At 44.6% G+C, this 25892-nt stretch overlaps 1 long non-coding RNA gene across 1 annotated transcript; it reads left to right on the top strand.

Annotated features, from left to right (window-relative positions):
• The first annotated feature begins 289 nt into the window (after positions 1 to 289).
• Positions 290 to 25448, top strand: LOC119873376. Its single transcript, XR_005365010.1, has 3 exons — positions 290 to 906; positions 23629 to 23796; positions 25193 to 25448. It is a non-coding gene; the product is annotated as an uncharacterized LOC119873376 (long non-coding RNA).
• The last annotated feature ends 444 nt before the right edge of the window (positions 25449 to 25892 follow it).

The following is a 25892-nucleotide window of genomic DNA, read 5'->3' as shown; positions in this document are numbered from 1 at the left end:
GCGCGCGGGGGCTGCCGGGAAATGTAGTCCGCTCGGCGCTGCTCGGCGCGGCCCCGGAGGCCCCCGCGCTGCGCTCCCGTAACCCGAGCCTCAACCTACGGCCCCCTGAACCCTCGAGCCCACCCGAAGAAACCTGCACCCCCTCCTCCATCAGGGGTCCTCCCGCCCAGCAGCTTTGGCGTTGGCACGAGGTCTTCGCTCGGATCTCCGGGAAGGCACTAGTTTCCCCTTTTTTAAATGCCACACATTCTTTTTTTTTTTTTTTTTTTTTTTTAATGCCACACTTTCCAGTAAGTACCTTAAGGGAGCCACAGACCCCCTGCTACGCTGCCCGCGTGCCCAACTTGGTCCCCGGGGGAAGCCCCTTCCTCTTCCCTTGGTTGCCAAGGCGACCCCTGGGACTCGCAGGGCCGCCCTGGGGGCTTCTCAGCTGCAGGTCTGCGGCCCTGCCTGGCCCGACCCCCGAGGACTCTGCCTCCCTCTTGGCCACTCTGGGGGCTTCGATCCAGGATGACCACGTCGCCCTAACGGTCCCCGACAGACAAGAGGAACTCAGTGCAGTGAGCGCCCTTGAGTCAGGCGCCGAGCTGCTACCTGCGTCCGCCCTGCCCCGGGGCTCCCCTTCCCCAGCGTCCCGGGACCACCGCCTGGAAGCTCTAAGCCCGGGGGAAGGGCCGGCTGCGTTAGGGCCGCTCACTGGGCGAGGGGCTGGTTCCCCTAAATAGTCAGCTCCAGTCTTCACAACAGCCTTGTGGGTTTTCCAGCCCACCCCTCCTCTCACAAAGAGGAAAGGGTACAGAGCTTGCAACTGGTGGAGCGAAGGTTCGCATCCAGGCTGAATAACTCCAGACGCATGGGGCATGGTCCCGCTCTAGGATGGCGCCTTCAGACATAAGGCAGCAGATCGTGAGTTCCTGGTTCACTTCTGAAATTAGTCGTTTATTCCCCTCCCTCCCTCTTTTCCTTTTACAGTTTTCTATTCTCAAATGCCATCCGTTCCTTCCTCCACTTTAGCTCTTAAAGATTCCTGAGATGTCTCCCCACCCTTTAATCGCTCCAGTAACTGGCCCCAGGTCCCAGCCGAGCAGGGAGCAAAGAGACCAAGAACTGCTTCTTTCAGAGTTATGTTATGCATAAAGGCAATTTCTCTCTTTTGCCTCATGCCCTGAGATTGTTGAAAACAAAGAACACACACACACACACACACACACACACACACACACACACACACAAATGAAAATCCAAACCACCATTATGAATTCAAAGTCTTTTGCACCCAGACACCAACACTGATTTAGAAACATCCCCAGGAGCAAAGCTCTGCTAGACAGGCCGGGCCTCTGTGGTGTTTATGCACCTTGTTTCCTATGAACCCTCTCCAAAGAACAGTTGTTATCAAGATCTTCCTTGGAATGAGCAGCCAGTTCAAAAGCTCTGAGCAGAAGACTATAAATAAAACAAAGTTATTTGGTGGAGGGCAAAGCTGGCTGCTTTTCAAAGGAGGTTGTAGCCACCCTGGCCACAAAAATGTCTGGGTGCCTGCTGGGTGGTGTGTGTATGTGTGTGTGTTGGAGGGGGAGACTGGAAGTGGGCTCAGGGGTTATGTATCTGTCCAGGTGGCCTCTAAGACTGCAGGGTGGTCTGGAGAGAGCATTGAACTAGGATTTAGGAGTCTGGCTTCTAATGCTAGCTGCACCACCACTGTCTAGCAGAGCAATTTAAAGCAATGATTCGAAAATTGCCTGCTTCATTTTCCTCCTCAATAAAATTGCTATAGAGGTTGAGGAGGAGCTCACATCATAAGAGAGAGTATGATGTGGGAGCTAAGACCCCTGGATCTGGAGCCATACTGCCTGGGTTTGAATCTCAGCTCTACCTCTTACTAAATGTATGCCCTTGGGTAAGTTAGTCACTCTCTCTGTGCTTCAGTTTCTCTGTCTGTAAAACAGAAATCATGGTCATAGAACTTACCAAGTTGGGGGATCCCTGGGTGGCTCAGCAGTTTAGCACCTGCCTTTGGCCCAGGGCGCGATCCTGGAGGAGGGTCCCTCCTCCTGTGTCTCTGCCTCTCTCTCTCTATATATATATATATGTGTGTGTGTGTGTGTGTGTGTGTCTATCATGAATAAATAAATAAATAAATCTTAAAAAAAAAAAGAACTTACCAAGTTGACCTGAGAATCCAATGAGTACATGACACTTATAAGGTATAAACAGCTCATAGAAGGCACGTAAAAAATTACCAGCAACGATTATATGCACAACTCAACACAGTGTTGCTTTTATTATTAATAATAATAATCTTGGGATCCCTGGGTGGCGCAGCGGTTTGGCGCCTGCCTTTGCCCCAGGGCGCGATCCTGGAGACCCGGGATCGAATCCCACATCAGGCTCCCGGTGCATGGAGCCTGCTTCTCCCTCTGCCTATGTCTCTGCCTCTCTCTCTCTCTCTCTCTCTGTGACTATCATAAATAAATAAAAAAAAAAATTTAAAAAAAAAAAAAAAAAAAAAAAAAAAAATAATAATAATCTTCATAATAAATAGTCCTTCCTTGGATTCAGGAGAACTGAGCTTCCAACCCAGAATGTAATTGTTTATGTTCTGAGTCAGAGTTTAGTTCAGATAGGGACGCCTCGGTGGCTCAGTGGTTGGATGCCTGCTTTCCGCCCAGGGTGTGATCCTGGAGTCCCGGGATCAAGTCCCACATTGGGCTCCCTGCATGGAGCCTGTTTCTCCCTCTGCCTGTGTCTCTGTCTCTGTGTGTGTGTGTCTCTCATGAATAAATAAAAATAAAATCTTAAAAAAAAAAAGTTTAGTTCAGTTGTAAATGATAGGAGACTGAAATAACAGTGACTGAAGAAAGAGTTTCTCTTTCACATGAGGCCTGGAGATGAACATTCCAGAGCTGGTATGGCAGTTCTGTAAAGCATACCCTAAGATTTGAAGGCATAGAAACAGGACAGGGCGGTTGATTTGGCTTTGTGGTAGTGTTTATTCTGCATTAGCTTGTATACCTGTCTTCTGTTTCTGATTGACTTTTTGAGGTTGGTGGCCCAGAATTCTATCTTATTGTGCCAATAAGCTTCTATTCTCCCAATGAGCTTCTACCTCGTGGTCTAGAAGAGCTGCTTAAACTCTAGCCATCTAACCTGCAACCCAGCCAGCAGGAAGAAAAAAGGTCATGCCCCATCCCAACCCCTAATCTTTAAGTACACTGCCCTGGAGTTCCTCACACCACTTCCATTGACATTTATATAGAATGTAACTTAGTATAACCTAGTTATACAACCACATTTCATTAGGAAATACAGCCCCTTTTTTTCAGACAATCATGTGCACAGCTGAAGAAAGGGAGAAAAGATATTCCAAGACAACCGGCAATCTCAGCCAAGCCATGCTTGGCTATATGACCTTGGGCAAGTCACACTATATTTCTCTGGGCCTTAGCCTCTCTATATTCCAAAGAATCAGGCTAGATGAGCTCTCTTCAAATCCCTTTTCAGGGGCACCTGGGTGGCTCGGTAGGTTAAGCATCTGACTGGCTGGGGTCATGATCTTAGGGTCCTGGGATAGAGCCCCCATCAGGCTCCCAGCTCAGTGGGGAGCCTGCTTCTCCCTCTCCCTTTGCCCCTCCTCTGTGCTCTCTCTCTCTTTCAAAAAAATAAATAAAATCTTTTTAAGCCATTTTGAGTTCTAAAATTCTATAATTCAGTTTTATAAACCTAACTGAATCTGATGTTACTCAAATAAAAGGAGGCCTCTCCACCAAGTACATGGCATAATTGATTGTTGGAATTGAAACCTTCCAGTGATGAGGAGGGGTTTAGGAACTTTGTCTTCCGGACTGTTGTCAAAACAGGCTAAGCATACCTAGCAGATAAATAGTCCAACAGTGTGTGATACCACCCGTGTAGACACTTTGATGCTCCTGTTTCCAAGCTTGCCCTCAGTCTCTGTACCTGTTTGGGTTTTTCTGCTTAGGATTCTGAAAGCTGTGAGCAAAGGATAACAACCCCAAAGATTTCTAATACTTCATTAACAATACAGTATGAAACAGCTGGACCATCGGGCCAGTGGTATGTTATTCCTGGTACACTTAGTCGTGATTATATATTTTTTAAAAAACTGAAATGGGACACCTGGGTGGCTCAGTGGTTGAGCATCTGTCTTTGGCTCAGGTAATGATCCCAGGGTCCTAGGGTCAAGTCCCACATCGGGTTCCCTATGGAAAGCCTGCTTCTCCCTCTGCCTATGTCTCTGCCACTCTTTCTGTGTCTCTCGCGAATAAAGAAATAAAACTATAAATAAATAAATAACATAAAATTCACATGACATAACATTTATCATTTTAACATGTACAAATCAATTATTGTTAATATAGTTACAAAGTTGGATGACTCTTACCACTACCTAACTTTGTAATGCTTCATCATCCCAAAAGGAAACTCTGCACCCATTAGCATTCACTCACCTTCCCTGCCCTTATCTCAGCTCCTAGCAACCATGATCTTTCTGTCTCTATGCATTGACCTATTCTGGATATTTCGTATAAGAGGAATAAGTTTATCTGTGCCATACCACCTCATCAGTGCATCATTCTTTTTGATTGCCATATAACATTCCATTGTGTGGATAAACCACATTTTGTTGTTGATGGACATTTGGGTTGTTTCCACTTTTTGCCTATTATAAATAATGCTGCTATGAACATTCGTATACAAGTTTTTGTGCGGACATATGTTTATAATTCTCTCTGGCGTTGTAGCTATATTTTTCAGAAAGAATCCACAGCTCATGGGGAATCCCGGGGTGGCTCAGCGGTTTACCTCCTTCCTTCGGCTCAGGGCATGATGCTGGAGTCCCAGGATCAAGTCCGGCATCAGGCTCCCTGAATGGAGCCTGCTTCTCCCTCTGCCTGTTTGTGTCTCTGTGTCTCTGTCTCTCTGTCTCTCTCTCTCTCTCTGTCTCTCATGAATAAATAAATAAAATCTTAAAAAAAAAAAAGAATTCACAGCTCATTAATAGGGGCACTGCCCCTCTCACCCAAAAAAAGGAGGAGTTATGTAATGAAATAATTTTGAGATATGCAGAATCATACCAAGTTAGACAGGCTTTGTTTTGCTTTGTTTTTTTTCCTGAACATCTCATGGACATTCATGTAGCAAAGTGCATTGTGGATCTCCTTGGAGGAGAATGCAGCCCTTCCCGTTAGTTAAGAAAACAGACACTGGAATCAAGCAGATCCCAAGTACTGGTTGAGTAACTTAGAGAAAGTTACTTAAACTCTCTGAGCCTTAGTTTTCTCGTTTTTATTAAGGGGATGATAATACCCACCTCATGAAGATGAAGGGAAATAAAGAATATAGATTCCTGCTATATACATTTGGTATTCAATAAATGAAAATATTACTGTGCTAAATTATCAGATTGATAAAGATAGAAACCACATCAGGCTTGTCCATACCTAGACTTCAACATTTAGTACAGAGCCTGGTATGCATGCAGTGACCAATAAATAACCTCAAAACCCTCATTTTGAGGCTCATTTCCTAGAAATAATAAGCGGCAAAACATGGCTGGCTCAGTTGATGGAGCATGTGGCTCTTGAACTTGAGTTGTGAGTTTGAGCCACACGTTTGGTATAGAGATTACTTAAAAATAAAAATCTTAAAAAAAAATCTTTAAAAATAAATAAATAAAATCTTAAAAAATATAAGCCACAGAACGAGATTTGGGAAATGCTTTCTTCCTTAAATTTGAACTTAGTGTATTAAATGAATACATTTCTTTACCTTCCATTTTTTATATTTTTAAAAATTGTGATAAAATACACATAACATAAAATTTACCACTTTTGCCATGCTTAGGTATACATTCAGTGGCATTAAATAAATTCAGAATGTTTTTCTACCATCACCACCATACAACCCCAGAACTGTGTTCAAAATCTTTCCAAACTAAAACTCTGTATCCATTAAGCAATAACTCCCCATTTTTCCCTACTCCAGCCCCTGGCAACCACCATTCTACTTGCTGTCTTTATGAATTTGAATTTGACAACTCTGGGAACCTCATATATGTGGAATCATAAAGTATCCTTTTAGGACTGGGCTTACTTCATTTATCATAATGTCCTCAAGGTTCATCCATATTTTGTTTTTCTTTTTTTTTTTAAAGATTTTATTTATTTATGCATGAGAGACACAGAGAGAGGCAGAGACACAGGCAGAGGGAGAAGCAAGCTCCATGCAGGGAGCCCAACGTGGGACTCGATCCGGAGACTCCAGGATCATGCTCTGGGCTGAAGGCGGCGCTAAATCGCTGAGCCATGGGGGCTGCCCTGTTTTGTTTTTCTCAAGTATTTCATGCCTAACGTGAGGTTGGAACTCAAAACCATAAGATCAAGAGTCCCATGCTCTACTGACTGAGCCAGCCAGGTGCCCCAAGGTTCATCCTTGTTGAAGTATGTGTCAAAACCTCCTTCCCTTCCACTGTATGTATACACATTTTATTTATCTGTTCATCTGTCCACAGACATTTGGGCTGCTTCCACCTTTTTGGTTACTGTGAATAATACTGCTATGAACGTGGGTATATAAATATCTCTTGAGTCCCTGCTTTCAGTTCTTTGGGGTATGTACCCAGAAATAGAATTGCCAGATCATAGGGTAGTTTTATTTTTAATTTTTTAAGGAACCTCTATACTGTTTGCCACAGTGGCTGTGCTCTTTTCCCTTCCCACCAGCAGAAAAGGAGAGTTCTAATTTCTCCACATCCTCACCAATGCTTGCTGTTTCTTTTTTTTTTATATTTTATTTATTTATGCATAAGAGATACAGAGAGAGAGGCCGAGACACAAGCAGGCTCCATGCAGGAAACCCGACGTGGGACTCGATCCCAGGACTCCAGGATCATGCCCTGGACCGAAGGTGGCACCAAACCGCTGAGCCACCTGGGCTGCCCGCATAAAAATTTTAAATTTTGATGTAATCCAATTTATCTATTTTTCCTTTGGTTGCATGTATTTTTGGTGTCATATCCAAGAAATTATTTGCCAAAGTCAATGTCACAAAATTTTCTCCCATACTTTTTTCTGTGTTTTATAGTTTCAGTTCTTATACCTAGCTAGGTCTTTGATCCATTCTGAGTTAATTTTTTTGTATCATGTAAGGTAAAGGTCTTTACCTTTTTTTTTTTTTTTTAGAAAATTTGTTTTTTGAGAGAGAGAGCAAGCATAAATGTGAGTGGAGTGGGGAGAGGGGACAGAGGAAGAGGGAGAAAATCTTAAGCAGGCTCCATGCCCAGTGTGGAGCCTGATGAGGGATTCGATCTCATGATCCTGAGATCATGACCTGAGCTGAAATCAAGAGTCGGACACTTAACCCATTGAGCCACCCAGGTGTCCCAAGGTGTTTATCTTCTGAGGGCTAAAAGTGCTTGAGACCTTCCTGTCATGTGATTAGGAACCCCAGCCAGGATGCTCACCTGCTCTCTGATTGTATGGTACATTATTTTATTATTATTTAATAATACTACATTATAAATACTTAATGGTTTATATTTTTCCAACTGCTCAGTAATCAGGGAAAACCAATGTCCTTGCTTGCTGATACACGGCTAGCCTAAGTGACTTCCCCGAGATCAAACAGCTAGAAGGTGGAGGACTCCGCTCAGTTGCCCTAGCTCCCACTTGTGGGTTTCTTAGTTCTCTGATATCTTGCTATGGTTTTCCTTCATTGATTTATTCATAAAATCATCAAATATTATTTATATTAGTGATATTAATAACTTTATATTGTTAAAAATTTTAAGGAATAAATAGCACACATAATCTCTTGGTAGTCCTTTCCTAGCTCTACATGGATTTGAAATGATGTACTTCAGTCTTTTTTTGTCAAAGCTAAGAGCATAGGCTCTAGAGCCAGAATGCTTGGCTGTGTGTGTGAACTTGGGTGAATTATTAACTTTTCTCAGACTGAATTTCCTCATCTGTAAAATGGGTACCTTCTTTATAGGGTCATTGTGAGAACTGAATGTGTTAATACATGTGAAGTACATAGAATAGCCTTGAATTTAGTAATGGCTCAATGTGTGCTGTTATATAGCTGTCTTCTTTAAAAAAAATATTTTATTTATTCATTTGAGACAGATACAGAGAAAGAGAGCGAGAGAGAGCATGATGAGCAGGGGGAGAGGCAGTGGGAGAGGAAGAAGCAGATTCCTGCTGAGCCAAGAGCCCTATGTGGGGCTCAATCCCAGAACTCAGAGATCATGACCTGAGCTGAAGGCAGATGCTTAACCATCTGAGCCACCCAGGTGCCCCTATAGTTGTCTTCTTAACAACAAACAACCAATACAAGACAAATTCTAAGAAAAGCCAAAGAGAATTGATGATTTAAGGCTTTGGTTCCTATAATTAGCTTTGTGCATCAGCACCACCTGTGATGCTTGTTTATAATATGGACTCCAGAGTTCTGGTCCAAGAAATTCTCATTCAAAAGCAAGATCAGAGGCTCTGTGTTTTAACAAGTTCCACAAGTGATGCAGATCCACAACCAGGTAGGGAACTACTGATTTAAGCCTTACCCAGATACCAATAAGAATTGAATTCCCATTAGTACCTACAGAGCCTCAGCAGGCCACCTACTCTTCTCCCAAGACTCACCAGCCTCCAGCGCTGAATCCTGCATTCCACCTGCTGGCTTCCTAAGACAGACAGTTCACTTGGCTGAGCCTTGTTAGTACTTGGAGACCCAAGGGAGGTGTCATCAACAAACCATTCACTCACGTACCAAATTCCTCCTATATACCAGATCCTGTACTGAGGACTGTTTCTTGCTTCCAGCTAAGACCCATCCCTCTCCCCACCCCTGCAGGGTACATTCAGCAAACATTCCTAGTGAGCTTACCGTGTGCTTGGTCCCCATGCCTGTGCTAAGGATATGACTATAAATGAGACAGTCAGTAGATCAGACACAGTACAGAGTCCGGCCTGGTGTGATCCCCTCAGCCACATTGCTGACTCCTGATATCTCATGCTGGACACCTGCAGAAGGACCCCTAAGTTCTTGAACTTGCCTCTGAGACCCTTGCCTGGCCTAACATTCTTCCTCTCTGCAACTCAAGGATTTGATACATGCATTGTCTTTCCAGCCCTGACCTTGGTGCTTCTCAAGCCAGGTTGGGTTTTAATTCTACTTGTCAGGACTTCTGGGACCCCTTGTCCTAGGGCTGCTCCCATTTCTACCTGATTGACCCAGTCCTCTAGGCAAGACTCAGGCCTAAATTCCAGAGGTGCAGCCATGTTCCTCTCTTCCATGTTGAAGATGGTGACCATGTACTTCCACCCTGCTGGAAGTGAGCTAGAGAGTTTGTAGAACTCTGCCCCACTGTACTCTTGGACTCTCTTGCCAGTTTTCCTTTATTTTACACTCCCCCCCCCATTCATTTATATATATATATAAATGAATATATAAAATATTCATTTTATATATATATTACTATATATATTACATATTATTTTTCCCTATTTATTTCAACTATCCTTTCTCCTAAAATAATGCCTCACCTAATCATTTTAGTGTTTTGGTTGTGAGCAGAAAATCAGTTGAATTCTCAAGTTTCAGTGCCAGCATACCTCCCATTTCACAAATCAGGGCACACAATATGAGTGACAGTGATGACCTGCCTGGCATCTGAATGGAGCTTAGGACCCCAGTTCTCTAACCTCTCAGCCCGAGGAGAGTTTTTGCTGATCAGAGCAGCCATGACATTGAAGAGGAGATCCCCTGACCCAGTTCAATGGTGGTGGTGGTGTTAATTGTAGGTAGCTTTCTGAGGATCTCAAAGGAGATTCTACCTCCTAAAAACAATGACTCTCCTATGAGCTCTGCTTCCAGAAGTGAAAGTCCAATCTCTTTAGGAACGATAGAGGCAAAAAAAAAGAAAGAAAAAAAAAAGAAAGAAAAGAAATGATACAGGCAGTATCATACAGTGGTTAGGGCACATGTTGCCCAGGGTTGTATCTGGGCCCTACTAGAGCAAATTACTTAACTTTAACTTAGTTTCCTTATCCGGAGAATGAAAACACTGTACATACTTTCTCCATGGTGTGGTGATGAGGATAAAATTATTATATCCAAAAAAAAAAAAAATTATTATATCCATAAACAGTGAGGACCCAATGACAATAAATGTTTGATAAATGAATAATTATCATAGGGACAGGGGATCCCTGGGTGGCTCAGCAGTTTGGTGCCTGCCTTTGGCCCAGGGCACGATCCTGGAGTCCCGGGATCGAGCCCCATGTCAGGCTCCCTGCATGGAGCCAGCTTCTCCCTCTGCCTGTGTCTCTGCCTCTCTCTCTCTCTCTCTCTCTCTCTCTCTCTCTCTCTCTCTGTCTATCATGAATAAATAAATAAAATCTTTAAAAAATTATCATAGGGACAGTTGGTGACCACTGACTACATTATCCCCAATCTTTACAACATCCCAGAAAGGCAGGTACTATGAATACACATTTTCCAAGAGGAAGGTAATTTGCCCACAGTCACCAAGCCAAAAGCAATGAAAGCTGATAGTAGAGATAAAGGGTTGTCTGATTCTCAAGCTGCCTCTTCTTCCAAGACACCCCATTCTCTCATCTTCTCTCTCTCTCTCTCTCAGCTCAGCTAAAAATATCCAGAACAGCATCTTCATCAGCTAATATGCATACATTATTTTTTTGCCTTTTGAACATAATTAGTTCATTCAAAGAAAAGGCTCCCACCTCCATGAAGGAAAGTAGCTGAACCTTTCTTCAGTGAAAACTCTTTAGAATTCAGAAAAGGGAGCTGCCTGTTGAAACCCCTCCACTTCCAGGCTTATGTCCTTAGCTGGATGGCAGCATAGCAGAGCAGAAAACAAACTCCTTTCATCCACATGCTCTCACCACATTTGAACTAGGTGACTTCGGGCAAGTCCCTTCTCATTTCCCAAGAGCCAGTCTCCTGGGCTATTAGAGCTCCTAGAAATGCTTGCCTTACAGAGTTCTGGTAAAGATTAAATGAGATAAGCCACGGAGCCTGACAGGTAACATGTGGCCCCTCAAAAGTTGGGAGCTTCCATGCCATTGGCTGTATATACGGGGTAAATCACTGACATTTGCAGGAGGGGTAGGATAGCCTAGTGATTAAGTGAACAGGTTTTGCAGCCAGGCAGGTGATGGATCAGACCCCAGCATGTACCATGCTCTGATTCTCTAACAGTTTCTTTCTCTCCCCAAGCCTCGGTTTTCCTGGAGTAAAAAAGATATAATACATATAAAGAGCTCAATAATGAACGGTGGCTGCATTCACAGCAAGCCTCCCCAACTAGATCATCTCTCTAATAGCAGTGGGAGTAATTGATTTCTGCCTCTAAGGCAACGCACACACGGACACCACAGAGTGTTCATCCTGGGGCGGAGCACGTGTGCTCCGGGCAGCTAAAGCCAAACTGTCTGCCCCGACTTCTCCTGCTGGTAATGTGGCTGATGACAGCTTAATGGACTCTTTATCCTTGAATGCTAAGGAGAAAATAACTCATGGCATTATAACATATGAATGTAATATGGAGGGGTTTTTTTTCTTGAGCAATGTAGAGAGAAATTCAGAAACATATGTGGACTTGAGTCTGCATGAACCTCCCTCTTCCTGGCCCTATCTGTACGGGGGAAAGATTTAGCCATTGCAATCACCCAAATCATTCATGTTTGTAAAATATAGCCAAATCCATATGTGTGTGTGTGTGTGTGTGTGTGTTTTCCTGAATGATCTGAGGCTAACAGAACAGAATATAGAGTCAGTTTATAAAGACAGGACTGTGAAAGCCCCTAAGTTATTGATTTTCCAGGGGCAAGCCAGTTCCTCTTGGAATAGATGGGTAAAGGTACACATTCATGCATGCACACACACACACACACGCACACACACACACACACTCTTTGTTGTCATGGGGAAGCTGGTCCAAGATCCACCTGCACAAATTTCAGAAAGCCATGCCGTCCTGACTAGACAGATGGGGGGGCCCCCACTGTGGGAAGTTAAAACTTTCTTTAGCCTCAGTCCGAGGGAGGAGGTAGTTGGTGGCAGCCACAGACACCTCCATTAGACTGAGGGATGGGCAGGCAGGGATGAGGCAAAGAGAATTATGTGAGAGAGCGGGGAGATCAGAGACCCGAAGAGTCAGGGTGACCTGGGGTCAAATCCACCACCCTGACTTTGGGCAAGTCTCTTCCTCATGTTGGAGCCTCAGTTTCCTAGCTGTGAAATGGGTTTCATAGCAGCCACCCTATGCAGTGCTTGAGAACAAATAATAAGACCGATAAAGACCTGGCATGAGGCACAGCGCCGGGCTCAGAGTAGTGCTGGGTACAAGGTGGCTCTTCTCCCTCAGAAGGAAATCCAGGCAAGGCAGGAGGTGTACAGAGTCCCAGCTACTATGCAGCACAGGCAACGTCCTTTCCAGCCACCCAAAGCTTTGCCGAAAAGGAAGTGTGTGGAAGCACGGCTCTCCATCTGGCTAATGTTCACTTGTGTTTCCTACTGGAGAGCATCGCTTTTTTCACCTCACCTGGTTTGTTTACCCAAACAAGCTGCTCATTAACAACACGAATTGCATTTTTTGCAATTCTGTTGACAGCACAAATGTCTGCAGTCAGCTTGGGAGTTTGGTGGGAACTGTCGCCGGATCCCACCCAGCACAGCTTCTGAGGAAAGAAATCAAGGCCACGCTGGGGTCTGGAGTGGGGGGCGAGGGAGCCTCGCTGGGGCCCAGTGTCAAGTCCAGCCCAAATTCTCCAGCCCCTGAGTGGAGGCGGCCCTGAGCCTCCTGGGAGAAATGAGGCACTTTCCAGAAAATGAGAGGACAGAGTTTTCAAGTAAGGGGGGAGGAGCCAGACATGAAAGAGTGGATGCAACCCCAGGCAGAGGTACAGATCTGGCAGCGGGGAGGCCGGGCCTCCAGCAGAGAGACCCTCAGGGCCTTCCCTTGTGGACTCAGCAAAGCCCACAGCTCAGCTGCCTTCGGCACCTCTGGCATCAAGAAGCGGATGAGAAAAATAAAAAATAATTATCTCTCTTTTTGGTTTGGCCGGAAAAGGGCTGAGTTCAACCTGGTTTGCCAAAGCACTACTTTCTCATCTCTGCTGCTCAAGCAGGAAGAAAGACAAGGTTTATAATGTGTGCGTTCATTTATTTCAAATTATTGCCTTCAGAATCCTTTCTTTTCTGTTCATTTCTTCATTCAATAAGGTTCTGTTGAGGCTTCGCTGATTGCTATGCAATTGCCAAGGGATGTGGAGGTAAGAAAACACACAGCTCCTGCCCTCTTGGACTTGCAGACTAGTGGAGGGTGATATTGAATTACATGACAAATAATGGCAAATCATGACAAGTTGGAAGAGGGAAAAGTCCAGGATATTAAGGAAACAGGGGACCTGACCTTCTGCAGGAGCCATCAGTGGCATCTTCCTGAAAAGGTGAGCTGACGCTCCAGTTAATAGAAGTTATCCAGCCAAAGAGTGGCAAGGGGCAATGGACCTATGTGTTTGGTTTCAGATTTCACCAAGACCCCAAAGAAAATTTTGAATTCCTCTTCTGTCTAAGGGAAAGCTTGTACAGAACCTGGGGAGTAGATGGTTCCTGCCTTACTCTTTGAGGCAAACTCTAGAAAGCAAGGACCCAGTCAACCCCATGGTATCTGTCCTATAGTCCACATACATACATATTTGTTCATTGAAAAAGAAACTAGCAGGGCCTGGGGTATGGATTGGTGATTCCTTGCAGGGAACAGCATGTGCAAAGGCTCAGTATGTGCCCCTCACCCTGCTTCTCCTCTCTTGTGAATGTTAATGATAAATCAATAAATAATACTATTTAACATGTATCTGGTGTGTGTGTGTGTATGTGTGTGTGTATGTATATATGTATAAAATCAGAATTCAAACTCTCAACATCTCAATAAGATTAGGGCACCATCTTCACAGCTAGGGAAATCCCAAATTCAGGGTTCTTCCATTATTCCATGATGATAAGTCACAATTCAGTCAGCCCCACTCCCCACCTTGCAAACCAGGTTCTTAAAACAGTTCTTTTTTTTTTTTTTAAAGATTTATTTATTTATTTATTCAGAGAGAGCGAAAGAGAGGCAGAGACACAGACAGAGAGAGAAGCAGGCTCCATGCAGGGAGCCCAACGTGGGACTCGATCCGGGTCTCCAGGATCACACCCTGGGCTGCAGGCAGAGGTAAACCGCTGCGCCACCAGGGCTGCCCTTAAAACAGTTCTTAATTCAAGAATGGATGAGGCCAGTCATCAGACCAGACCCCTGTGCCCAGACGTAGAATAGAAAATACTGGGTCTTTTCCCTCTTTGCTAGGGGATCAAGCATTCCTCACTGTGACCTCTACTTTCCCTACCCCCTAACAAACGATGGATTCATTTTGTGTGGCCTCCTGATCCAAACTAAAGTCAAGAGGGATAAGATAATAACAGCGGAGATATATTGAGAGCTTACCCTGTAACAGGCACTGTTCTGTGTTAACTTGTATTAACTCTTTTAATCCTCCTAGTGGATGACAGCACCCATCATACCTCCCCCAGCCCACATTACTGCTCAACTCTTTCTGGTGGTGGGTCAACAATTATCAACACCTGTGCACCAGCTGATGCATGTACCTTGTTTCCTTTAATCCCCACATGAATCACTAGGTGGGTAGTGGTTCGTCTCTCCCTGTAGAGAGGAGAAAAGGGAGGCTCAGAAAGAGAAACGACCTGGGGCACCTATGTGGCTCAGTGGTTGAGCATCTGCCTTCGGCTCAGGTCATGATCCCGGGGTTCTGGGATCGAGTCCCCCATAACTCGATGCTTCTCCCTCTGCCTATGTTTCTGCCTCTCTGTGTCTCCATGAATAAATAAATAAAATCTTTTTGAAAGAGAAATGACTCATCCGAGGATCCCAGGCTAAAGATCTTGAACCCTGGGCTGCTGGATTCCAACAGGAGCTCACCCCATCTCCCAAGTCAGGCAGCATTCTAGTGCAGAGAGCACAGAATCTATAAAAAAAAAAAAAAAAAAAAAAAAACTCAGTCCCTTCTTTCTAGACCCCCTTTTGCCATTCTACTGTCTCCTGCAATTCTCACCCAGGTGATATATCCACCGTGGTATTATTGCCCTTCACACAGTTGGGAAATGCTAAGAAAATGTGGGAGAAAGCATCCAGCCTAAACTTCAATCTCCTCACTTGAAAATGGAAATAAAAATCTGTAAATCCTTGGATTATTTAGCAGATTAAACAAGATCATGTCTTAAATACTGATCACACAGAGGCATTTGAGAAATCCTTTGCTCCTTCTCCCAGCTTGTTCTTCCCTGTCATTTAGACAGTCCTGGTTGGTGCCAGTCCATCCAGCTCCTCTGGGCACCCATTCTCACCATCAGCCAAGGCAGGACATCCCTTGAGGGCAGAAACATTGCCCTCTGTTCCAGTTTCCTCTGGGCATTGTAAGGTGTTATGTACACCTACGGCCCCATACAAATAATCACTAATAGTGGTTATAAACCACTAAGCTTTCATTTGCCGCCAAGCACAACGCATTCTGACATGTCTCCCTAGAAAGGCAAGCCCGTGGCTGCACAGACGTGGGAAGTCATTTTCCAAATGGGCATTTTCTTTGGAAGAACCAATTTAGCCTCATTTCCATCAGGCTGCATTCCTGAGGTCTCTAAGTACAGAAATTCCAACTGGCTGGGTGTATTCTGGGCTCAAGTGAGGCTGGTGTTTAAGAGAAAGAAAATCATCAACTCCAAGAGGCACACATTGGCTTCAGTGCACCATACAGGTGGGGAAACTGTATGAAAGAGCAAAGCAGGGGATCCCTGGGTGGCTCAGTGGTTTAGCGCCTGCCTTCGGCCCAGGGCGCGATCCTGGAGTCCCAGGATCGAGTCCTGCGTCGGGCTCCCTGCATGGAGCCTGCTTCTCCCTCCTCCTGTGTCCCTGCCCCCCCCCTATGTCTATCATAAATAATAAATAAAATTTTTTTTAAAAAAAAGAGCAAAGCAACAATAACAATCAGCCTAGCTCCTGTTTACTGGAAAGGATGGTAGAGACAGTTCCAGAAAAGTTTCCTCCAACGGGAGGCAACCAATCACCAGGTAAAGCAACATAAATGATTCTAAACATTCTTAAGACTGGTAGTGAAAATTTTTCAGCCTTTTCGGAAAGTAGTTTGATGTATGTCAAAAGATTTTTAAAAGTTAATGTTCTTTGATATAATGTTTTCTCCTCTCAGAATCTGACATTAACACTCAATGCTATAGACAAAATAAATGCACAAAAGTGGTCACTGAAGCAGTTCTTTATTTTATGTCTTAAATTTTTTATTGAACGCCTACTATATGCCAGTCAGTGCATGACATTGTCCTAAGGTCATTAGGACATTGTCCTAATTGTCCTAAGGTCAATTAGACCTCGGGATGCCCAGGGTCATCCTGTCCTCTTCCTTCCTCACAAAGTTTATGTGGCAGACTAGAGGGAGTCTGGGAATTGAAAAAACCTGGATTTTTTATTCATTTTTTCATTCATGCATTCATTCACTTGTTTGCTTATTCATTCCACAAATATTTATGAAAAGTCCTTCTATGTAGACATAGAATTACCATTCGACCTAGCAATTCTACTCCTAGGTATGTAACCAAACTAATTGAAAACAGGTATTTAGGCAAATACTTGGGTGTGGTCTTACAGCATTATTCATAATAGCCAAAATGTGGGAAGCAATGAAAATATCCATCATCTGGCAAATGTATAAATATTTTATGTATCCATACAATGGAATATTACTCAGCCATAAAAAGGAATGGAGTACTAACATGCGCTGCAACATGAGGACCTTGAAAACATTGTACTAAGTTAAAGAAGCCAGTCACAAAAGGCCACATCTTTTATGAAATGCCCGGAAGAGGCAAAGTCCATAGAGACAGAAAGTAGATTGGCGTTTACCAAGGGCTGAAAGGAGGAGGGAATGGGGACCAACTATTTAGTGGGTATGGGGTACCCTTTTGGGGTGATAAAAATGTCTTGGAACTAGATAAAGGTGAAGGTCACATAATATTATAAATGTACTAAATGCCACCAGATGGTACATCTTAAACTGATTGATTTTATGTTATGTGAATTTCACCTCAAAAAAATAAAAACCCTGGGGTGCCTGGGTGGCTCAATCCATTAGGCGACTGCCTTTGGCTCAGGTCATGAACCTGGGGTCCTGGGACCAAGCTCTGCATCAGGCTTCCTGCTCAGTGAGGAGTCTCCTTCTCCCTCTCTGTCTGCCTGTCATTCTACCTACTTGTTCTCTCTCTCTCTCTCTGTCAAATAAATAAGATATTTTTTAAAATCCTTATGTGATTTTCAGGGGCTTAGGCATTTAGGCACTTGTTCTAAGAGTAAGACAAATCTCAGCCTCCATGGAGCCTGGGGCAGGCTGTCAACAAGCAAGTAACCAAAACAAAACAAAAATGAGATGATTGCAATTTAGATATAGCTAAAAGCAGGATAAGGAGATAGGAAAAACTGGATGAGAAGGGGTGTACTTTAGGTCACATGCTCAGGCTTTCTGAAGAGGTGACATTTAACAGAGATTTAAATAACTTGACGGAGTAGAGGATGTGGATATCTGGAGGGGAAGAAGTTTCCAGGCAGGGGGAAGAGCAGGCACAGATGTGCTAGAACAAGGATGAGCTTGGCAAGTTCTAGTCGAGCAAGAAGGCTGGGGGTGGTGGAAGCAGAGGGAACAAGGAGAGCCTAGAAGGGGGAGTCTATGACTTGCCTGATCTGTCTTCTATGAACCAAATCCTCATTTCTTTCTGTTTGTTTGTTATTAAAGATTTTATTTATTTACTTATTTGAGAAAGACAGAGAGAGATTGAGCACATGTTCATGCATGCACATGATGGGGGGCAGAGGGGCAGAAGGAGAGGGAGAGCGAGAATCTCCAGCAGACTCCCCACTGATCACAGAGCCAGACACCACTCGATCCCACGATCTTGAGATCATGACCTGAGCTAAAATCAAGAGTCAGACACTTAGGGGCACCTGGGTGACTCGGTGGTTGAGCATCTGTCTGCCTTTGGCTCGGGACGTGATCCCGGGGCAAGCCCTGCATCGGGCTCCTCACAGGGAGCCTGCTTCTCCTTCTGCCTATGTCTCTGCCGCACCTCACCCCCGGTATGTCTCTCATGAATAAATAAATAAAAATCTTTAAAAAAAAAAAAAAAAGAGTTGGACGCTTAACCAGCTGATACCCAGGTGCCCTGAATCCTCCTCATTTCTTAAAAATGGGGCCAGAATTCTTACCTTGAAGATCAGCCACAAAGGATGAGAAGAGGTCCTAAGCTTCGCTGGCCTTGAGGACAGTGCATCAGTGCACCAAAGGTTTCTCTTTCTTGTCAGGAAGTCAGTCTTTCACTGTTGTAAAGCAGTTCTTGGATTCCCGGCATGGCTGCATGTGTCCACATCACAGACCTGGACGTTGCTCACTATATCACGTAAACAGATGAGGACCCAGAAGGGACCCACACCTGCACAGTGGGGGACTCAGGTGCCTCTGGGCCTACGCTTGAGCTACCATCTCAGCGGAAAGCCAGAAGCCCACCTTGTCACCCTTGCAAGGTGAGGAGAGCATTCCCTCTGTGTGCTCAGTCAGTGAAAGTGGGTCCCCAGAGCAAGGCTGTTTGAGCCCTGAGTGTCACAGAAGTCAGTGGGGTATTTAGGTTCTTTCAATTCAAGAACAAAGCCCTTTACTCCCTGGGGCACACAAAGGGATGAGTTTCATTAGTGCCTGTGTTCACCTTCCTTGTAAAGTCTCACTCATTATGCCCAACAACTTGATGTTAGATTCTCTCAGGCTCTCATCCTTACCTTGCAGTGTGGCTTTTGCAGGGTCTCCAGCACCCAACTCTATTTTGTCTGGGTATGTCCAAACCTCTGTGGCTTGGTGGGGTTCAATGCGTGCTGGGTATTTTCCAACTACTCCCCAGATCTACTTCCCACTCCGCCACTCTACTCTATGCCCAGGAAGCTGAGCATACAGACCATGTCCACCAGGCTCTCTAACCCTCTGGCTTCTGGTCAGGTCCAGCCAGTGGAGAACACCAGCAGAACACTGGAGGGCAGGAGGGGAGAGGGATGGGCATGACTCTGCTGCACTGTGGTTTGGTGGAGGCTGCCTCTTGTCTCCAGGGCCATAGGTCCTAATGGTGACATTTGTCTTCAGGTATGACTCTCATCAAATTCAAGTAACTTCTTCTCCTTAGCTCTTCAACACAGAGGATAGTAGTGGCTCCCTGGTGTGGCTAATCCAGAGGATCTTCACTACCCCTTAATCCTGCCCACTGTTGGAAATAGTCCCTTCACACTGAACTCTTTTTTTTTTTTTTAAAGATTTTATTTATTTTTTTTAAATTTTTTTAATTTTATTTTACTTATTAATGATAGGCACACAGTGAGAGAGAGAGAGAGGCAGAGACACAGGCAGAGGGAGAAGCAGGCTCCATGCACCGGGAGCCCGATGTGGGATTCGATCCCGGGTCTCCAGGATCGCGCCCTGGGCCAAAGGCAGGCGCTAAACTGCTGTGCCACCCAGGGATCCCAGATTTTATTTATTTATTTGAGAAAGAGAGAAAGAGAGAGAGCACAAGCAAGGGGAGTGGCAGAGGGAGAGGAAGAAGCAGCCTCTCTGCCAAGCAGAAGCCCCATGCAGGACTCAATCCCAGGACATTAAGATCATGACCTGAGCTGAAAGCAGACACTTGATCAACTGAGCCATCCAGGTGCCCTCACACTGAACTTTTGTTAAGGATTCCCTTTTGAACGTGTCCCCTCTCTTCATCCTGGCCCCTGAGTGATACAAAGTCTTTCCCCGGAGCCCCTCAGCTCCCGACCAATCAGGGGATATAAGTAAACATCAACAATTCAGGGCCTGTTCTTGGTCCAGACAAGTGCCCGTGTTACCTCTAGAATTGAAGGGTGAGCCCTTTCAGATCCAAGCTGAAGATGAAGAAAGGCTAAGATGAGGCACTTGGAAAGACATCTAAGGATGAGCTCCTTTCAAGGCAAGCAGGGCTTTGGAACAGTGGTCGGTTTGGTTATGACTGGTAGGGCTGGACTACAACAGACACTTCTGTGGGCTTCTCAGGGCCGTCACTCTGACACACAGACATCAGGCAGGGAGCATGGAAGCCCCAGATCCGGTTGCTGGAATAGATGGCAGGATGCAACCATGTTGGAAAGGCCCAAGTTAATAGTTTGATGGCTCTCAGCTTCTCTCAGGGTAAAAGAAGCAAAGGTGAGATGTTTATTTTCAAAGCAGGCAACATATTTCTTATGTTCTTACATTTCTTATGACAGTATCTCCACTTAATGGCCCCATCATGTCTAATAATGTAGGAGATAAAACGCATTTCTTTGATCTGAGCTAGCTCCAGAAGAGTGACAGCTGGCATTCTGTACAAAAATTTAGTGCCTTGTCTAATAGTGTTGACTTCTCATTATTGGAAAGTCTCACAACCAGTAGAGGATTTTTTTTTTAACTTTATCAAACTGTTAACCATTTTTTGGCTCCCACTCCCCCTCTCCACACACACACACACACACACACACACACACACACACACTTCCACTTAGAACTGACTGCCTTACAAGAGTGGTGTTGAAGTTGAGCATGACTTGGCTCTGGGCCTTGACTTGCATGAGTGGCTATAGGGAACTTTACTAACCAAGAACTCCTCACCCCATATGTATCTACTCTTCCAATCTAGGGTACTTATGTCCATTTGAGTATGATGAGAATATTCAACTGGGCAGACTTTTAAAGGATGTGTGTGATTTTTTTCACCCAACCATCAGAGGTCACAGAGCACTTGTATATCAAGCTCACTCATATATAAAGCCTGGAAAATAGAAACACATCAACATTGGTCTCTGCTGGAAAGGACTCACTATCCAGTGGAGGGATGGACAATTAAGCAATTGCACTACTGTGTGGTAACAGCATTAGAATCCTGGTTCCGTTGCTTCCTCCCTAAGAGGTCTTAGAGATGTCATCTCCTCTTTCTCGGCCTCAGTTTCCCCAAAGGAAAACTGTTTCCTCAAAGGCAGTGGCTTGCCAGCCTTAGATTACATTGGAATCACTTGGAGGTAAAGCACAGGTTGTGAGCCCCAGGAGTTTCTGATTCAGTACGTCTGGGATGAAGCTTGAATTTCCGTTTCTCTTTTTTTTTTTTTTTTCTTTTAAGATTTATTTATCTGAGAGAGAGCAAGAGTGTGAGCATGGGGAGAAGCAGAGGGAGAGGGTGGGAATCCCAAGCAGACACCATACTGAGCACAGAGGTCAACACAGGGCTCTATCCGAGGACCCTGAGATCATGACCTGAGCTGAAACTAAGAATCCAACACTCAACCGACTGAGCCACCCAGGTGCCCCAAATTTGCTTTTCTAGCAAGCTCACAGGGAGTTCTGATGCGGTTAGGAGACCACATTTTGAGAGCTATTCTCATGCCCTGATGGGGCCAATTCTGTGAGCTCAGGCATATGAAAAGCCCCGTGCAGTGCTCAGTAAATTCTCTGTAGAAACTAGAGAGTTGGGGATCCCTGGATGGCTCAGTGGTTTGGTGCCTGCCTTCAGCCCGGGACATGATCCTGGAGTCCCAGGATCAAGTCCCACATCGGACTCCCTGCATGGAGCCTGCTTCTCTCTCTGCCTCTCTGTGTGTCTCATGAATAAATACATAAATAAAAATATTAAAAAAAAGAAACCAGAGAGCTACATAGGCCTGTGTGAGCACAGGTGGGGTGTCTTTCCAGAGGTCATCTGGCAACTGAGACCAGAAGGAAGAAGTAAACAGCAGAGCTCATCTGGGGATTAGGCAGACCTCTCCTCTGCTGAGGAAAGCCATTCAGCATTTCCCACTGGCTTTTTACTGTGACCCGCTGGAAGACATTTCTTTAACGCTGCAACCCTGAGCACACACATGTGTATGTCTTATAGCAGAAACATTGAATGAGGCTTTCCCTCTTCTATGTGATACACTCTAACTTCTGTTTTATTTGACATTAAAAACACTGATTGTACAATATTAGATAGCTTAAATAGATTTTGTAATAGATTACAGGTAAATCAGATTTAGAGAGGTGTTTACATCAGAATTGGGGCTGCAGGAGAAAGGAGGCTGGGAAGTTCCCTTATAATAACTAACCTGGGAGGTGCTTATTATGGGTCAGGTTCTAAAATTGAGCTAAATTGTTCATGAATAGATTAAAACACACTCATACGTATATTCGTGTTTGTGAATCTATGTGCATTTTGACCCAATCCTCACATCAGCTCTCTGAAGTAGATAATATCACCGCCATCTTCATCCCCCATTCTACAGATAAGGTTAAGTGACCTGTCCAGAGTCAGACAATCAGTAGGTAGCAGACCTCAGATTCAAACCTAAGAAGCCAGCCCCAGGTTTATAGCCACTATGGCTAATGGATAACAATTCACAGACTAGAAATATCTCGCCCTGGGCCCCTAGCCATGCCCCACCAACTGGGTCAACAAACATTTAAAGACTTCCTAAGTGCCAACCAGAGTCCTACAAGTTGGCACAGAGAGTTTGATTAACTTATTTCATCTTTCTTGAGTTTCTAGTAGGTGCCATACTTTGTGCCAGGTACTGGAATACATGCAAATTAACTGATCCACTTGCTCATACACTCCAAAGGGAATCACTGTTATCTGCTCTTCGCCCAGTTCTATGCTACAGCAGCCACACCTAGGCTCAACATCAGAGCGTAGGGGTCCAGGGAGGATTGGGGACCCTCCCTTGGTTTTCCACGCACTGAATGGCTGATCCATCAGATTCCTTCTCTTTCCTTGAAGAAACAGAATGCCAGGACCCTCTTCTTGTTTCTTCCTCCCCGGGAGTTTAGACACATAAAATGCCAGGCAAGCAGAGATGATTTACAGTAGGTATTAATCAGGCTAAATTTGCAGTAGGTGGTTTGATTACAGTCACTCCATTGTGTGCTCTGGGCAGCAGGAGCCACTAAGCAACACCTGTTAAATGAATTCTGTGGTCCTGTCTTTGGCCCTCATCCTGCTGAGGTCCTGCGTCTAACCAGGGTGCTCTGCAACAGGCTTTGCTGACAGGGAGTGAGCAGTCTGGCCCTTTGGGGATCCCCTCTGCTAGTGGCTAAGCCAGAGCTTACCTCTACGCCTTTACATGACTCCCAAGGTACTCTGTCTCTCCAGCCTGAGTCTCTTCCTCACTGCACAGATTACCTGGACTTTGGCTGTGTTCCGAATAGATCATGCTGAGTTAGTATTCTAAAGCTGTAAAGCTGGTTCTCTATGCTTTAGTCTTTTTTCTCCCTCCGAGCTTCTTATTCTCTGTGTGCTGATCTGATTCGAAACATGGGATTCCTTTCCGATAATTTCTTTATAAATGGTAAAGACTTGGGCTTTGAGTGAGAAGGACCTGGGGTGGAATTCTAACTCCACCCCCTACTGGTTCTGTGACCTTAGCCAGTGACCTAATTACCTGACCCTCTGTTTCCTCAACAGAAAATGAGAATAAAAGAACACATGTAAGGATTCACAGAGATTAAGGGGACATGGCTAAATGCAATGTCATGTCCTGGACCAAACTGTGGGACAGCAAAAGGACATTAGGAGGAAAACTGATGAAATCTAAATAAAGAAAAAAAAAAAAAAGAAATCTGAATAAAGCCTGTAAGTTACTTACCAGCGTCATACTAATATTAACTTATTTTGACAAATGTACTATGGTTATGGAAGGCGTTAACATTAGGGGAAAGCCCTGTGAAGGCGATACAGAAGCACTTGGTACTATCCTTGCAATTTTTCTGTAAATCTAAAATTGTTTAAAGGCAGGTAAAAAGTTAAAAGGCGGGATCCCTGGGTGGCGCAGTGGTTTGGCACCTGCCTTTGGCCCAGGGCACGATCCTGGAGACCCGGGATCGAATCCCACGTCAGGCTCCCGGTGCATGGAGCCTGCTTCTCCCTCTGCCTGTGTCTCTGCCTCTCTCTCTCTCTCTCTCTGTGACTATCATAAATAAATAAAAACTTAAAAAAAAAAAAGTTAAAAGGCAAGACAGATAAAGCCCTGAGGACAGTACCTGGACTCAGTAAGTTCATGAAAAATATTAGTTGTTATCCCCACGATAACTATCTCATTTATTCCTCACGGCAACTCTATGAGGTAGGTACAATTATCAGCCCCCATTGTGGTATTTGGAAACCCAGAGAAGGGAAATCCTTACCCAAGGTCACACAGCAAGGAAATGGCAGAGTCCAAATTCAAGTGCAGCCAGAGTGTAGCCCTAACATCTGTGCTCTTACCCTCTCTGCCTCCTACTCCACAGTGCTATCATCACGATAGTAAATGATGATAAATAATAATGAGTGGGGAAGAGTAGGTGTAAAACAAGCACAGGTTTTACACCCAAGAAGACTTAAGTTCAAGAGCCACCTCTCCTAGACAAGTCGTTTAATTTCTCTGAGCCTCAGATCCTTCATCATTAACATGGAAGTGAACTTTCAGGTATAACTGAGAGGGTAGTACAAGGATTAAGACATAGGAGGAGCTCTGTTCACATCAGCTCTTGGAACAAGAAAATACTTGACCACCTGGTTTGGACAACTGCCTCACTATAGGAGCACATCAGGGGAAGGAGCAGGGGCTCTTACCTGGCTGTCAACTCTGACTCCGCTATTTACCCATTGTGCAGCCTGGAGCAAGCTGCTTTCACATCTCTGAGTGTCAGCTTGCTCAAGTATTAACTGAAGATAACAATCCCTGCTTCAGAGGATCATTGAGGGCATTAAGGAATACATCCAAAACCCCAAGGATGCCTGGGGGGCTCAGTGGCTGGGCGTCTCCCTTTGGCTCAGGGTATGATCCCAGGGTCCTGGGATCAAGTCCTGCATCAGGCTCCCTGCAAGAAGCCTGCTTCTCCCTCTGTCCCTGCCTCTGTGTGTCTCTCATGAATAAATAATCTTAAAAACAATATATCAAAAACCCTGGGCACAATGCCTGGCACATGATAAGTGCTCAATGAATAGTAGATACCATTTGACAAATATTTCTCATTCTCTCCCCTTCCAGGCACAATAGGCTCACCTTGGCCCCCTGGTGATGAGGTGGGCCATGTGACATGTTCTGGCCGATAAACTGTGGACAAAAAGTGACACATGTCACTTCCAGGCCGGAACAGTTAATTAACTGCAGGAGACCCTCCAAATCCTTTTTTCCCTTTGGACACAATAGTCATAAACAAGATGGTGGCTACCACCTTATACTGAGTTTCTTTGTGGCCACAATGAACAGCATCCCCATATTGACCCACAATGAACATGGAGCATGAGTGAGAAATAAACATTTGTTGTGTTAAGCCACTGAGTTTTAGAGTTGTTTATTGTTGTAGCAAAACTTAGCTTATTCTGACCTGTATAGTTGCTATATTAAATTACTATTATAATTTTTACTTCCTACAATTTTTAAAAGGAAGTAAAAAAAAAAGCATTTGTAGTAATTTACAAAACATGTCATTATCCCAACAAGCTGTGATTTACCTCCATTTTACATACTCAGATGTGGAAGTCAAGGACACTTGTCCGAGGTCACACAGCTGGAAAGTAACTGAGTCTGGACTTGAACCTGGCTTCAAATCTTCAAATCTGTCTCTTTATAGCCTTGTTTCCACCCACAAACTATGCCATTCAAGGTGAATTTGGGTCCAGAAACTTGGATCCTTGAGAAGTTTCTGGAAGATGATGACAAGGCTGAATTTTACTTTGTTCTCTTT

Source organism: Canis lupus, chromosome 9, assembly GCF_011100685.1.
Source record: "Canis lupus familiaris isolate Mischka breed German Shepherd chromosome 9, alternate assembly UU_Cfam_GSD_1.0, whole genome shotgun sequence".
NCBI classification, from domain to species: Eukaryota; Metazoa; Chordata; class Mammalia; order Carnivora; family Canidae; genus Canis; species Canis lupus.
This window is presented reverse-complemented; position numbering and strand designations above follow the sequence as displayed.